The following is a 15,772-nucleotide window of genomic DNA, read 5'->3' as shown; positions in this document are numbered from 1 at the left end:
GTGGAATAGGACTGATCCTCTTTTCATAATGAATTCCCCTTTGAGAAATAATACAATTTTCTTGAGAAATAATGTAATTTTAAGGTTGTATTAGTCATTTGTGAAACATAGGGAGAAAAATTTTGTCACTCTATGAGATTTCCCCCGTATTATGTAATTTTCTTTCTATTGCTAATATTTACCCTCTTATTTTCCCTTCTGAACAAAAGATATCTAAATTCTGTAAGGGAGATGTTGGCAAGACCAAAACAAGAAAAATCTTAGCCTCTAATTTATCATGTCTTCTTCTTTTTATAAGGGTTCTAATCTTATCATGCGGTGCCACCATGCTGACTTAACAATGTCCTAAAGGCCCCACCTCTAACACCATTACATTTGGGAATAACATTTCAACATATGAATTTAGGGTTGGGGGGTGGGTGGGGAGACAAACATTTAGCCCATTGCAGCCAGCTAGTGTAAATTCTATGGGGAGGGGGGCTACTCACTCTCCTCCTTCATTTTGATCTTACTATTGGCTGAAACTGATCAGAGTGCAAAGGATCCCTTGATCCAGTCCAGGAGCACAGAGCAGGATAGCAGAGAGTGGAGTAAATCTGCTGGAGCCAAGGAGAGCTATCAGGCAGAACTCCAGAGACAAGCCATACCCAAGGAAAATAAGCTATGTGGTTGTGTTCTCCAATTATGGTACTCAGTTATAAGGAACCTATTGAAGGCATACTTGATGTAGCAGAAGAGGCAATTTTCTGTGGCAGATAAAATTAAAAAGTAACTGTTGAACTTTTACGCTTGAATGCCTTAAACTAAGTTTATCTTACCCTCTAAAATACCTGTTTATCATCTTGAATTGTGTTTCTCATCAAATCACATTTCTGTCTAGAATGTGGCCCATGCCAGAGACTTAAGATTTTGCTTAGTTTTCTTTTTTCACCTGTTTTTGTTCATCCAATTATTAAATATAGTTAATTCTACCACGTGGATATTCAATACTCTGTAACTCTCTTAGGAATGTTAACTTTATCTTCTGCATTACTTCAGGGCACTATCATCTCTTAGTTGGATAAGATTAACTTGTTTCAGAGCCTTCATTTTAATGCATTCTCTCAACAAAACCAAAACCAACATTTAAAAGTACATAGCTATGCCTCTTTGGTTAGATTTATTCCTAGGTATCTTACGGTTTTGGGTGCAATTGTAACTGGGATCAACTCCTTAATTTCTCTTTCTTCTGTCTTGTTGTTGGTGTATGGGAATGCCACTGATTTCTGTGCATTGATTTTATATCCTGCCACTTTACTGAATTCCTGTATGAGTTCTAGCAGTTTTGGGGTGGAGTCTAAACCCCAAACCCAAAACCATAAGATACCTAGGAATAAATCTAACCAAAGAGGCAAAGAATCTGTACTCAGAAAACTAGAAAATACTCATGAAAGAAATTGAGGAAGACACAAAGAAATGGAAAAACATCCCATGCTCATGGATTGAAAGAACAAATATTGTGAAGATGTCAATGCTACTTAGAGCAATCTACACATTTAATGCAATCCCTATCAAAATACCATCCACTTTTTTTCAAAGAAATGGAACAAATAATCCTAAAATTTGTATGGAACCAGAAAAGACCCCGAATAGCCAGAGGAATGTTGAAAAAGAAAAGCAAAGCTGGCGGCATCACAATTCCGGACTTTCAGCTCTATTACAAAGCTGTCATCATCATGACAGTATGGTACTGGCACAAAAACAGACACATAGATCAACGGAACAGAACAGAGAGCCCAAAAATGGACCCTCAACTCTATGGTCAAATAATCTTTGACAAAGCAGGAAAGGATGTCCAATGGAACAAAGACAGTCTCTTCAACAAATGGAATTGAGAAAATTGGACAGCCACATGCAGAAGAATGAAACTGGACCATTTCCTTACACCACACACAAAAATAGACTCAAAATGGTTGAAAGACATAAATGTGAGACAGGAATCCATCAAAATCCTAAAGGAGATTAAAGCAGTAATCAACAGTCTCCCCACAAACAAGAGCCCAGGGCCAGATGGCTTACCAGGGGAATTCCATAAGCAGCAACCTCTTTGACCTCAGCCACAGCAACTTCTTCCTAGAAACGTTGCCAAAAGCAAGGGAAGCAAGGGCAAAAATGAACTATTGGGACTTCATCAAGATAAAAAGCTTTTGCACAGCAAAAGAAACAGTCAACAAAACCAAAAGACAACTGACAGAATGGGAGAAGATATTTGCAAATGGCATATCCGATAAAGGGCTAGTAAACAAAATCTCTAAAGAACTTATCAAACTCAACACCCAAAGAACAAAAAATCCAATCAAGAAATGGGCAGAAGACATGGACAGACATTTTTCCAAAGACATCCACATGGCCAACAGACACATGAAAAAGTGCTCAACATCGCTCAGCATCAGGGAAATCCAAATCAAAACCTCAATGAGATACCACCTCACACCAGTCAGAATGGCTAAAATTAACAAGTCAGGAAATGACAGATGTTGGCAGGGATGTGGAGAAAGGGGAACCCTCCTACACTGTTGGTGGGAATGCAAGCTGGTGTGGGCACCCTGGAAAACAGTTTGGAGGTCCCTCAAAAAGTTAAAAATAGAGGTACCCAATGACCCAGCAAGTGCACTACTAGGTATTTATCCAAAGGATACAAACATAGTGATCTGAAGGGGTACATGCACCCCAATGTCTCTAGCAGCAATGTCCACAATAGCCAAACTATGGAAAGAGCCAAGATGTCCATTGACAGATGAATGGATAAAGAAGATATGGTATATATATATAATGGAATATTATGCAGCCATCAAAAGGAATGAAATCTTGCCATTTGCAATGATGTGGATGGAACTGGAGGGTATTATGCTGAGCGAAATAAGTCAATCAGAGAAAGACATGTATCATATGATCTCACTGATATGAGGAATTCTTTTTTTTTTTTTTAAAGATTTTATTTATTTATTTATTTGAGAGAGAGAATGAGAGACAGCACGAGAGGAAAGAGGGTCAGAGAGAGAAGCAGACCCCTCGCTGAGCAGGGAGCCTGATGCGAGACTCGATCCCAGGACGCCAGGATCATGACCTGAGCCGAAGGCAGTCGCTTAACCAACTGAGCCACCCAGGTGCCCTGATATGAGGAATTCTTAATCTCAGGAAACAAAGTGAGGGTTGCTGGTGTGGTGGGGGGTGGGAGGGATGGGGTGGCTGGGTGATAGACATTGGGGAGGGTATGTGCTATGGTGAGCGCTGTGAATTGTGTAAGACTGTTGAATCACAGACCTGTACCTCTGAAACAAATAATACATCGTATGTTAAAAAAGAAGATAGTAGGAAGGGAAAAATGAAGGGGGGGAAATTGGAGGGGGATACGAACCATGAGAGACGATGGACTCTGAGAAACAAACTGAAGGTTCTAGAGGGGAGGGGGGAGGAGGGAGAGGTTAGCCTGGTTATGGGTATTAAAGGGGGCACATACTGAATGGAGCACTGGTGTTATATGCAAACAATGAATCATGGAACACTACATCAAAAACTAATGATGTAATATATGGTGATTAACATAATAAAAAATTAAAAAGTACATAGCTAATCACTCATTTGCCTATGTAAAGCCCTTCATTATCTTTCTTTGATCAAGAAAAAAAATTAAAAAGTAACTAAATCATGTGTCTGCTTCCGTCTTTCTTCCCTCCCATGGGTCCATTTCTACACTCCACTTCTTGTCTTCTTTCAGTTGTTTTAATCCTCACATCCACATACTGACCCTAAAATCTCTCGGAATGTAAATGTTAGCTCCTGGTTAAAAGGCAGTCTGTCATTTTTTCCCCTCTCTTCTGTCAAACATCCTGTTTCTTGATTGCTGCCTCAATACTTTCCTTCAGTTATGGTTGAGTTGGATTATCAGGCTCATGCTTGATGAGTTGTCAAGAACATTGACCCTGCATGCAGGTGATAAGACTAACATAGCAAAATGGTGAAGATTTCTCGGAGAGGCTTCAGATTCAAGAGTTCTAAGCACAATTTAATTATGCTCCAAAAAGAAAACCACAGTTAGCTAAAAAAGACAACATTTAGGGTATTTACTTGAATTATGGCATTTAGCTCTTCAAATGGGAAAATGTGGAGGTTTCAGATAACAGAAAATTTATTTCTGTTAAAAATTGTATGATTATTTCTATGCATGTTACGCATTTTATTCAAAAATCTGTAAACCCAACTAAATACTTTGATGAGTGAGATTAAGTAATTCTTATTTGTTGCATTTCATTTTGTAATCGAATGCTTAGAACTGTTTAGCCCTGTTACATAAGAAATCGAAATTATTCAAAAATTCTATTTCATATGAAAATAACTGATTTTATTTAATTTTATGTTATAGTAGATGAATGTTATATCATGTGCCGCATAATAGATTTATATATTTGGGATCTCCTGAGATAAACCATCACTTGCATTTTGACAGTTGCTTGTAATTACTCTATGAACCATCTTTTGATGTAGAAGTAAATTCAAGGAGTTTTATTTGCTAAATATTTAAATACACTTATCAAAATAAGCACCAATAAAAAGTTGAAGGATTCTTATAAAAGCATACTTAGCCATAATTTAAAAATAGAATTCATTAATGAATTTGTTGATACAAAGGTGATCTCACTTATTCTGTTGATGGATTTTATGGACTAAGCTAACGAAAGTAATGCACTTAATTTATAGCAATACCATGAATAAAATAGCTATCTACCACTATTGCAACTGAATGAAAGAAATTCATGAATATTAATGTTCCAAAAGAGAGGTGGGCTGTTTGCCATGTTAGGCCCCCAAGGCTACAAATTTAGAATTAAAATAAACTGAAACAATCCATTTGAAATCAACTGCTCACAATCCATATTGTGTTTTGCAATTCTAGCCTAACACTGCATATAAAATAGGCAATCTAAACTTGTTCCCAGGGGATAAGAAAAAGCCCCGAAGAACTACTTTTTAAACGTTGTGTCTCTCCTCAGAAACTGGATTTCAAAGATGTTCTGAATAGACCATAAAGTTTCAAACTTCAGTGCCCTCAAAAGCCACGCATGGCTCCCGTTGACATCAATCAGAATTTTATGTGCAGGGATTGAGGGCAAAGGATAACAGTTTATATGATCGACAGTTTATACGATGATTTAAAAAATTGTCTGAAATTCACCGTGCTGACTTTATACTCTGCAAGGACACTTAGTTTCTAAAGCTCACCCCTATCTAAATATGGTGGGCGATACTGGTTTAATTTCAAAATAATAAAAAAAAAGTAATTTGAAGGTCAGAGTTATATTAACTGAAACATCTTGAAGGGATTTAAGGTGGTGTGAATATTTTCGTAACTGTTGCTGGAGTTAATGTAGAGCGTGAAATCAGCCATGATACCTGGCTTGCTAAAATGTAACACGGAGGCCATTGGGGGCAAAGGAAAGTTTCGGAGAAGGGTGTGGGCCTTTGGAATGCCCAGGCCTGCGTGACCACTCTGCCACTGGAATGCCGTGGGGAGTTGCCTTCCGGAAGCTTTCGCAGCCCAAACAGCCACCCTGTGATCTAAGAGATGTGTACATTGTCCCTTAGGCCATGTTTAGCAGAACACGTAGCATGTCTTATCTTTCCCATAAACAGATCCTCCTAGTCTCAGTAAGACCCCGTGTCACACATCATGTGCTTGAGAAACGGTGATAAGGATTTGTGCTTATCCTGAAGGACTAATAAAAGCAGGAGCAAAGACGAGCAAAGGGTTTTCGTCTCTGAGCTTTGACCCCCTTGCCTTCTCTTTTTCACAGCAAAGTTTGGAGTAACTCTTCATCCATTGGTACAGGGTTTGCTGGCCATCCCTAGCAAGTGGTGATCCCGATGTGACCATCTTGCAACAGACACCGTATGGACCCCCCTGAAAAGGAAAAGTCTGTGCGCAGTAAGTTGGCATCAGCTCACAGCTGAGTTCAGGGAAGTTTCAGGCTTGGGTATTTTTATGGAACTGAAAGTTCTCTAGGAACTCCAGGTATGGGGCAAAGCCTCTCTCTTGAACAGACAATATATTAAGGTTTTAAAGTAACTCTTAAAGGCTAACGGTGCTACTATAAATGTAAAACAGCTCCTTAAGCTGAGCAGGGCCTCTGTGATGAGGAAGCAGAAGGCTAGCTGAGGACAAAACAGAAGCTGCCACCCTAAACCGCCCCCCCCCCCCCCCGAAAGCCGAGGAGATTTCTACAACAGACCAGTAAACCCTCTACTCCTGAAACATGTTCTTGGCTGTGGTATCTGTGCTTAACACCAGTTCTACCATGGTATGTATTCTTGTCTTTCTTTTGCTGATGCCTGGGTGCTTCACATCCTCTTATTGGACCTATAAATTCCCCCTCTGGAAACCTGTTACTTGGGTGAATGCCCCTTTTCCCATTTTCAACAGTGCCATCAATCCTGTTAATCTAACCATAGGTTCGGAAGAATGCAAATCCATGAGCGTTCTGAATCAGGCATTATCTGACATCGGATGCTCCAAGCGCTTCTTGGGTCTGCTCATGGCCAGCATTATCTCGGCTGTCCCAGTTATTACAGCCACCAGTGTGGCAGTTGCCTCTTTCTCACTTGGTTCAGACTGCTGCCTTTGTGGATCAGCTGGCTGTTAATACCACAAGGGAATTTCAACTTCAGCAAACTACCGATCAAAAAATACTAGGATGTCTTCAACTAATGGAAGCTGCTGTTGAATATCTTGGGGGAAAACAAGAAGCCTTAGCCCCTCCACAAGGCCTCTTATGTGACTGGGCTCACAGATCCATCTGCGTTACCCCCATGCCCTGGAACCGGACCATACATGATTTGGAAAAGATAAAGAAACAAATGCATGGATCACTCCATGGCAATTTAACTTGAGACGTTCAGCAGCTAAAGGATCAGGTCCCCGCCTCATTGATGACAGTGGAAAATCATAAGCTTCATACAGAAGCTTGGCGATCTCTTTCTAACGATCTGCAGTGGCTTAACCCGGCCACATGGTTCTCTTCCACAAAATGGAGAGTCTTAGGAGTTGCTATTGTAGTCTTTACTGTTTTTCTTCTCATCATAGTCTGCAAAATTGGAATAAATGCCCAATCCACCGCCAGAGATGTGAAGCATATCTACACAGTGCAACTGTCTCAAGAACTACTTGCTGCCGCTTTAAAAAAAAACAAAAAGGGGGAGATGTTGGGGTTAATGTAGAGCAGGAAATCAGCCATTATACCTGGCTTGCTAAAATGTAACACGGAGGCCGCTGAAGGCAGGGAAGGTTTCAGAGAAGAGCGTGGGCCATTGGAATGCCGAGGCCTGCGTGACCACTCTGCCACTGGAATGCCGTGGGGAGTTGCCTTCCGGAAGCTTTCACAGCCCAAACAGCCACCCTGCGATCTAAGAGATGTGTACATTGTCCTTTAGGCCATGTTTAGCAGAACATGTAGAACACTCAGATTAGCATGTCATATCTTTCCCATAAACACATCCTCCTAGTTTCAGTAAGACCCCTTGTCACATCACGTGCTTGAGAAACAGTGATAAGGATTTGTGCTTATCCTGAAGGACTAAAAAGCAGGAGCAAAGAAGAGCAAAGGGTCTTTGTCTCTAAGCATTGACCCCCTTGCCTTCTTCTTTCTTTCACAGCAAAGTTTGGAGTCATCTTTCATCCGTCGGTATAGGGATTGCTGGCCATTCCTGGCAACTGAGATATTTCTTTCCATAAAAAGCAGTTTTGTTGCCACCATAAATTCATATGCATATAAACATCACTTTTTTTCAATTAAGTATCAATAATGAAAAACATTTTCACCTAGTAAATAGGAAAACAAAAATCATCTATTATAATTACACTAAGCAAATAAAATATCAGAATGTATTTAAACTAATACTTGAAGTTCTATCAGCTGATTCTACCTAGAATTAAGCTTCATGCAATTTCAATATCTTTGGCTTTCCATGTTGTAGATTTCTGCTAATTCATTAGAACTCACAGGTTGAGTTCTTCTATAAGAGAAAGTCAATGCTATTCTGTTCTCTGAAGTAGTGTGGAATTCCTCCTCTGCTTTCAGACAGGATGATTAAGGTAACTGCAGAACAGGCATGTTCTCAGCTTTGCACTGTGGACATTTTGGGCTTGTATAAGGACCTGTCTGGTGTATTGTAGGCTGCATAGTAGAATCCTCACCCAAGTTCATATAACCAAAACTTTCTCCAGACATTGCTTAATGTTTGACTGCCCTAGAGATACTCATTTCCAAAATTGTTTTTATTGTTTAACTCAGTGGAGGGAATTCCATTTCTAGTAATTATTCACTTAGTTCAAAGGACTTTTTCAACCTTAATCTCTTAAAATTCAAATATGATTGGAAAAGGTAAAACTATGTTGTTTTTAACTCTTTTTAGTGAAAATTAGTACTATATGTTGGCTAACTGAACATAATAAAAATAGTAGATCATCATGCTTTTTAACAAAATACTAGTATATGAGAAGTGATGCATAGTAGGCCAGGAGTGTCTGAAAACTAAAATTATGGGGGGAAAGTTGGGAGAAATGAAATAAACTATAAAACTTCAACTTCCCTCACTCTCTGGGTTACAGGTCATTATAGCAAAAATATACAGATTAAAATCAGCAAAGGTTAAAGTTGCATAGGACAGAGTGCAGGAGAGACCAGGGTAAGCTTCATGTTGTCCTTTCCCAGTAGAGTCCCAGAGAGAGCACTTAATTCTGCCAGCAGTGATGTGTGGCAATATGTACAAAGTACAGCCAAACCAGTACTGTTCACCAGAGTCTTGAGTCTGGTGTCCATATGGCTGACTTCAGTTGCTCAACCTCCAGCCCCTCTCTAGGTCAACTAATGCCACAGAGTCCAAGACCCCCATCATAAATCACATTGTTATCATAGACTATCTGGCATGTCACAGTTCCCAGGTAGACATCTTCTGCAGTCAGTCTATTCCAAAAGATTAGAGATTATCTCCCAAAAGCTGGCCGAGGACCAGAACGTTCCTTAGAATGTGCTGGGGTTGGACAACCCAGGCCTGCTGACTAATTCTTTATTGCACATATCCCTTTCTTCACAACATCCACTAGGTCAGTGATACACAATCATAGGAATGCTACATTGTTCTCTAGTCCTTCAAGATTAACTTTCCTTTTCAGTGTCACTATGTAGATATATATATATATATATATATATATATATATATATATATATATATATGTATATATCTTGCTATTAGTAAAATTATTATGTATATTCACCCCACACATGTAATACAAATAGGAGAAAGGTCTTCTGTTGCATTGAAGTAGAAAGTCAACAAGAGCTACTATTTCTCGCTTTCCGTGTGGCAAACACTTTGCTTTACACAGTTTAATAGTTTAACGGTCACAAGAGCTCTGTATAATGATGTGTTGAAGGCTGGCTGCTCTGCTTCCTGTTTGTTTAGGGCCAGTTGTTAAATTTCCGAAGTTTTGTGAGCTTGTTGGCATCCAGTTGATAGCTTGATATCGGTTATTTACAACATAGAAATTGGAAAATAATACAAATAAGCATCCTCCTCACTCTAAAAAGCCAATAATTAAGTATTTTAGCCAGTATATCACTGACTATGAGGTAGGTAATATTATTAGATCCCAGTGACAGAGTCATGGAATACACTTTTTTTGAGACATATTCTAATTCATATTACTGAAACCCCTTGGAAAATTTGTGCTTTTGATATTCCACTTCCTACTGATAATTGGAGGGAAAATCACCTATTAATCTGTTCCTTCCCTGGCAACAAAGAATATACTTTACCCACTGGTTAGTTCCTTTATCAACTTTTATCAGAAAATCACTGGTTCCATTTTGGAATTTATATATTCTTACATATGTCCAATAAGTTGTTTTGTCCTCTTTTGCGCTTGCCTTAATTTGCCTAAACAAGGTCTTTACATACCAACACCTGCACTCCCTCCGAAGCCTATAAACACAGCTCCCAGGCATAGCAACTCTTGACTGCTGTTATATTGTGTGTCAAATTTTATTTGTTCTTCCCATTGTCCAAATAAAGTAGCATATTTTAGACTGTATTAAATGATTACTTCATATTTCACTTATCTTTTTCAGTTCAAAATTATTTGAAAGGTGTCTTCCAATTCCCTTCCATAAGACAGCAATACAGGGACAATATATTGCAAACAGTAAGTACAACTGGATCCTGAATGTCCCCTAATATCCCTTTATTCAACTACAGAGCTAAATAAATACTGCTAAGTCAAATCACTATGATACAGATGTGATATTGTCACATAATAAGGAATATATTTGGTCTTTGGCGCTGGTCCTGGCACAAGAGCTTCTAAATGCTCGGAAATTTCCTGAGTGGTGAGGATGAGAGGAGTGTCTTTTGTTATTCATAATAGCCCTTTTCTAAGTTTATACTAATGAGGGACTCTTGATGGGCTTCTTGATACTTTCAGGATGGGAGCTGGTTGCTAGCTCATTACCAACCATGTAATTAGAAGGTTGCAACCTTCAGCCCCGTCTTCTGACTTCCAGGGAGATACGGAAAGGCCTGGAGATGGAGTTAATCACGTATGTCCAATGAATCAGTCAACCGTGCCTAAGTAATGAAACCGCCATAAAAACCCTAAACATCAAGGTTCAGAGAGCTTCTGGGTTGGCAAACACATTGAGGTGCTGGGACAGTGGCATACCCAGAGGGTCTGGAAGCTTCAGTGTGATGTCCTGCCCTGCCCCCACATCTTACCCTCCGCATTTCTTCCGTTTAGCTGTTCCTGAGCTGTATCCTTTATAATAAACCAGTAAGAATACGTAAAGCCCTTTCCTGAGGTCTGTGAGTTGTTCTAAACGATTATGGAACCTGAGAGGAGGGCTGCGGGACCTCCAACTTACAGCTGGTTGGTCAGAAGTACAGGTGATAAACTAGGACCCACAGCTGGTAACTGAAGTAGAGCGTTTTCGTGGAACCGAGCCCTTAAACCCGTGGTGTCAGACACTAAGTCTGGGTGATTAGTGTCAGAACTGAGTCAGAGGACACTCAGTGAGTGTCTAGAGATTGGAGAATGACCAAGTCATTCAGTAGAGGAAAAAAACCCACACACTGAGGCTAAAAGTGTTGTGAGTGAAAATACACAGCAAGACCAGTGGAAAAAACCTGCTAATATTAACATTATAGGAAATGCCTGTTTTTTATCCAAACATACTGAAATATTACTTATTTCATAGTTACAACCATATTAACCACATGACACAGATTTTCTGGGAGGGTGTACATTTTAAATTGAAATATTTTGTAAAATTGAACTTAAAGGATTGGCAGGATACGTACCTGGGATTGTAGTTTTTATGCAGTGGTTATTGCAATACAATTTACCTGCAGCACTCACATTAAAAGGGTATACCCTAGTATGTCTATTTATATCGTGAATTTATTCTGATTGGCTAGGGCCTGAGCCATACCACTTGGTAAGTATTTTGAATATTCTCTCTGCCACATGAAAGTAACTACTAAATGATAAGGAAGTTTTAAAATAAAACACCGGGGCACCTGGGTGGCTCGGTTGGTTGAGCGACTGCCTTCGACTCAGGTCATGATCCTGGAGTCCCGGGATCGAGTCCCGCGTCGGGCTCCCTGCTCGGCGGGGAGTCTGCTTCTCCCTCTCCCACTCCCCCCCTCTCATGCTCTCTCTATCTCATTCTCTCTCTCAAATAAATAAATAAATAAAAATCTTTAAAATAAAGCACCAAGTGTATGTATTCCACATATTTGCAGTAATGTAATGAAATAATTACTTTTTCAGAGTATTTTGGAGTTATTACCAACATGGCATTAGTTGATGATTATTTATTTTCATCTCAGAGGCACCGGATTGAATTAATCATACTACCCAACTGATGGGACATTAGTATCATTAGTCTGTGCAATGTGGTCATTCATTTATTCATTCATTCCTTTTCATCTCCATATCATAGTAAGCCATTTCTCTCCCCAACAGCAGAAATGTTTTAATATCCTTTGTGTGTATCATTTTTTATCTGAATATGTTTTCTAAATTATATAGCATCAGACACATATTTTAATATAAAATATGCAATTACATAATTATATGTATTAAACATATCTACACTGATATGTATGTGTGTGTGTGTGTGTGTGTGTGTGAATACATCTTGGTTCACTAAACACATGACACTAAATACAGCCCATCAAATTTCTCTGTCAACATTTATCTAACCAGTTATTTCTGACTGCTGCCTCATAGTTCCTAGTTTTCCTCATAAAATCTTTCCTCTGCCAGTGATGACTGCTCAGATTGCTTCCAGATACCACTGAATAGAAAACATACAATAAGAAACATTACCATTATGAACATGTTGGTTCACTCAAGTGTAGAGGCATATGTGGAAATTTCCCAGGGCTGTACAATGAGGGGTGGCATGGTTCAGTCATTTGCACACTTCTCTACCCAATTTGACAATGAAATGTTGATAGGTTCTTCAGCACAACTACACCAGCAAACATTTCTACCAGCAGAGCCTGAGCATTCTTATCTCCCTACAGTCCCACCAATGTTTGACTTTATTTGGATGTTTTATGTTCTCTGGTCCAATACATATAAAATGGCATCTCAATGTTTTAGTTAGGGTTTTTGTCTTACTAGTGATTTCTGAGCCTCTATTATATGATTACTGTTTGGACTTTCTTAGGTAGACTGAAAAAAGTCTCTTATTCCCCCAAGATGTCTACATCCTAATCCTTGGAACCTGTGAATATCACTTTATATGACACAGAGGGCTTTGTAAGTGTGATTAAATTAAGGATATTGAATTGTGAGATCACCCTGGATTATCTCAGTGGGCCCAATGTAAACATAAGTGTTCTGATAGAGGAAGGCAGAAGACCAGAATCAACAGTAGATGCGATGACAGAAATGAGGTTGGAGCAGTGTGAGGCTGGACCATGAAGAAGGTGTCCTCTAGAAGCTGAAAGAGGGAAGGAAATGGTTTTCCTCTCAGAGCCTCTAGAAAATCTCAGCCCTGCTAACACCTTGACTTTAGCCTAGTGAGACTAATTTTTTTTTTTCTAGCTTCCAGCAGATTGCATTTCCATAATTCAACAAGTATTTATTTGAGTACCTACCTTAACCAAATACAGCTGTGATCTTGTAGGTTGAATCCCAGAACACTATTATAAGCAACAAAGACACACTGCAGCCACAGAGGTTTCTTGAACACCAAATGTGTGTTTAAAGATGGGAAATATTCAAGGGATGAGAGTTGAGGAGGTGTTCAAATTGAATTCAAAAATAAACATGTTTAACACTTGTCTTCTCAGTTAATCAATAGTCGGTATTCAGATGCCACCGACGTGGGTCTAGATGTAAGAATGTGATGCTTCCGTGCATTCAGTTCCTTTATCTTTTCCCATTTCATTAAGCTATTTAATCCAGAATGATTCCAGCTCATTTTGCAAGTGAGGAAGACAGAAACTCACAGAGACTAAAAGTAAAAAAATCAGGTGAACTGAACAGTGTGCCTCACAGCTTGGTTGATTGACATACTCGCTGCAGCTCCTTATCTCATCCTGAATTAGTAACAGATTTCACACCACATGGGTCTTTAAACCCCATGTTGAGGGACACAGATGAAAATTCTTGTAGAGTTGACCTGGAAATCTCGATACACTAAAGATTTTGCAGCAACCAGATGACGAAGAGAAAATTACCCGTATAACCACTGTAAACTGTGGCTCCAGAAGGTTCAGTGGCAAGGATTGATAATCACCTAATCAATGGCCTGATTTTTCATTTTGCGTTGAGGAAACACACATATTCTAGGTATGCCATTATGCTTCCTTTGCCTGGCAACTTGTTTCTTCACATACAAACACTCCATTCACTACCAGCTCCTTTTCCCTGCCGGTGCCCCAACTTTTCACACGTTTTCTGTATCAGTAGCTGGGGACGTGGGTAGGGAGAAAGAGAACAATTTTGCCTCAGCCAGATGTCATCTACAATTTTAAGGTTAGCTTCAAAAAGGAAGTAGAAGAGAAGAGTTTAAGCTGAATGAAAGATTCTGCTTAAGGATTTTATTCCCTCTTATCCTGAGAAACTGAATAAAAATACAGAAAGTACACTGAGGTCACCCATCTCTATATATTAAAATATGTGTCTGATGCTATTTTTATATTAAAATATGTGTCTGATGCTATATAATTTAGAAAACATATTCAGATAAAAAGTGATACACACAAAGGATATTAAAACATTTCTGCTGTTGGGGAGAGAAATGGCTTACTATGATATGGAGATGAAAAGGAATGAATGAATAAATGAATGACCACATTTGAGCAGAGTAGGTAAAGCTCAGGAGGCAAAGATTTGTAAGATAAGGAAGATTTAGAGCTGATTATGAACAGAAGTTATCCTTTGTCTACCTATGCCAGAATATTCTATTTCAAAAGCAAAACAAAACTAGTACAATTAAAATACCTGGTTGAATTCTTTCCTTGGAGGGGGTCTATAAACTGTAGCCTCAAGTACACTCTAAAATTATATGTGCCCATGCTAAAAAGAAACCTTTTGGAATTCTGTGAAAACTTTATTTGAATCTGTTTAAACCATGTCATATTTTTAGGGAGTGTTTTTGGAATTTCTAAGAAGTGCATTTTGATAAGAGGTAAAATCAAATATATCTTTCCCCACATGGCACAGAAACCATTCAACCATTGCCCACTTGCTATTCTGTACTTTGCACGCCCAGCTGTTTCCAGAAGAAACCATCCCTGATGATAACTTAACTTTGGCTCAGTGAAACTGATTTGAAACGTCTAAACTCCAGAACTACATAATAATAAATGTTTATTGTTTAAGTCACTAATTTGTGGTAAATTTTTACAACAGCAAAGAGAATTAATACATCTTACCTTATAAATTTCATATTTTTGCAAAATTATGTTTTCTGATTTTTTCTTGTTGTGCAAGTTTATTGATATCCTGGATGTAATTCACATTAAAATTTTGGTTGATATGGCAACTATCTTCTTTTCTGTCATCAGCTGTCAGTTATTGTTATTCATGGAATCCTTCATTGAACATGACTTTTGATAGAATCATCATTTTTGTTTTGGGGTTTATACTTTTGAACATGTTTTTCAGGAAGTCAACTTCCTTAGTTCACAAGGAGCCTCCATTTGCCTTTGCTAAATATATAGTTTTACTTTCACACTGAAGTCTATAACCATCTAGAGGCCAAATTTATATTTTGTGTTTGGTAAAGGTACATTTTTATTCTTCCTCTTAAACCAGGTTCATTTTCCCATCATCACTATGTATTCCATTCACAATTTTTAGTGATAACACCATTATTAGCTAATATATATATTATATTTTGTATATATATTATGTATAGAATTATTATGTTTTATCTGTCTCTGTGATTTCTATTTTCCTCACTATGACTATTTTTTCTGTTTTTGAATTGATATTGTATTATTCTTTTTAAATTTTTATTTGTATCATGATTTCTCTTAAGGTTCATACTTAGAGTTATCTATTAAATTCCTCACACACCATGACACCTCCAAGTCTATTTAACAATAACAACAAAAATAATTTTTAAAAGCTGCCTATTTGGTTTCTACTGAAACATGAGTCAGATAGTGGGCTACATATGAGAAAGTGGTACTTCACTTGCCTTAAATGGGGGAAGGAGCA

The sequence above is a fragment of the Mirounga leonina genome, unplaced genomic scaffold, assembly GCF_011800145.1.
Source record: "Mirounga leonina isolate KUSES-001 unplaced genomic scaffold, KU_Mleo_1.0 Mir_172, whole genome shotgun sequence".
NCBI classification, from domain to species: Eukaryota; Metazoa; Chordata; class Mammalia; order Carnivora; family Phocidae; genus Mirounga; species Mirounga leonina.
This window is presented reverse-complemented; position numbering follows the sequence as displayed.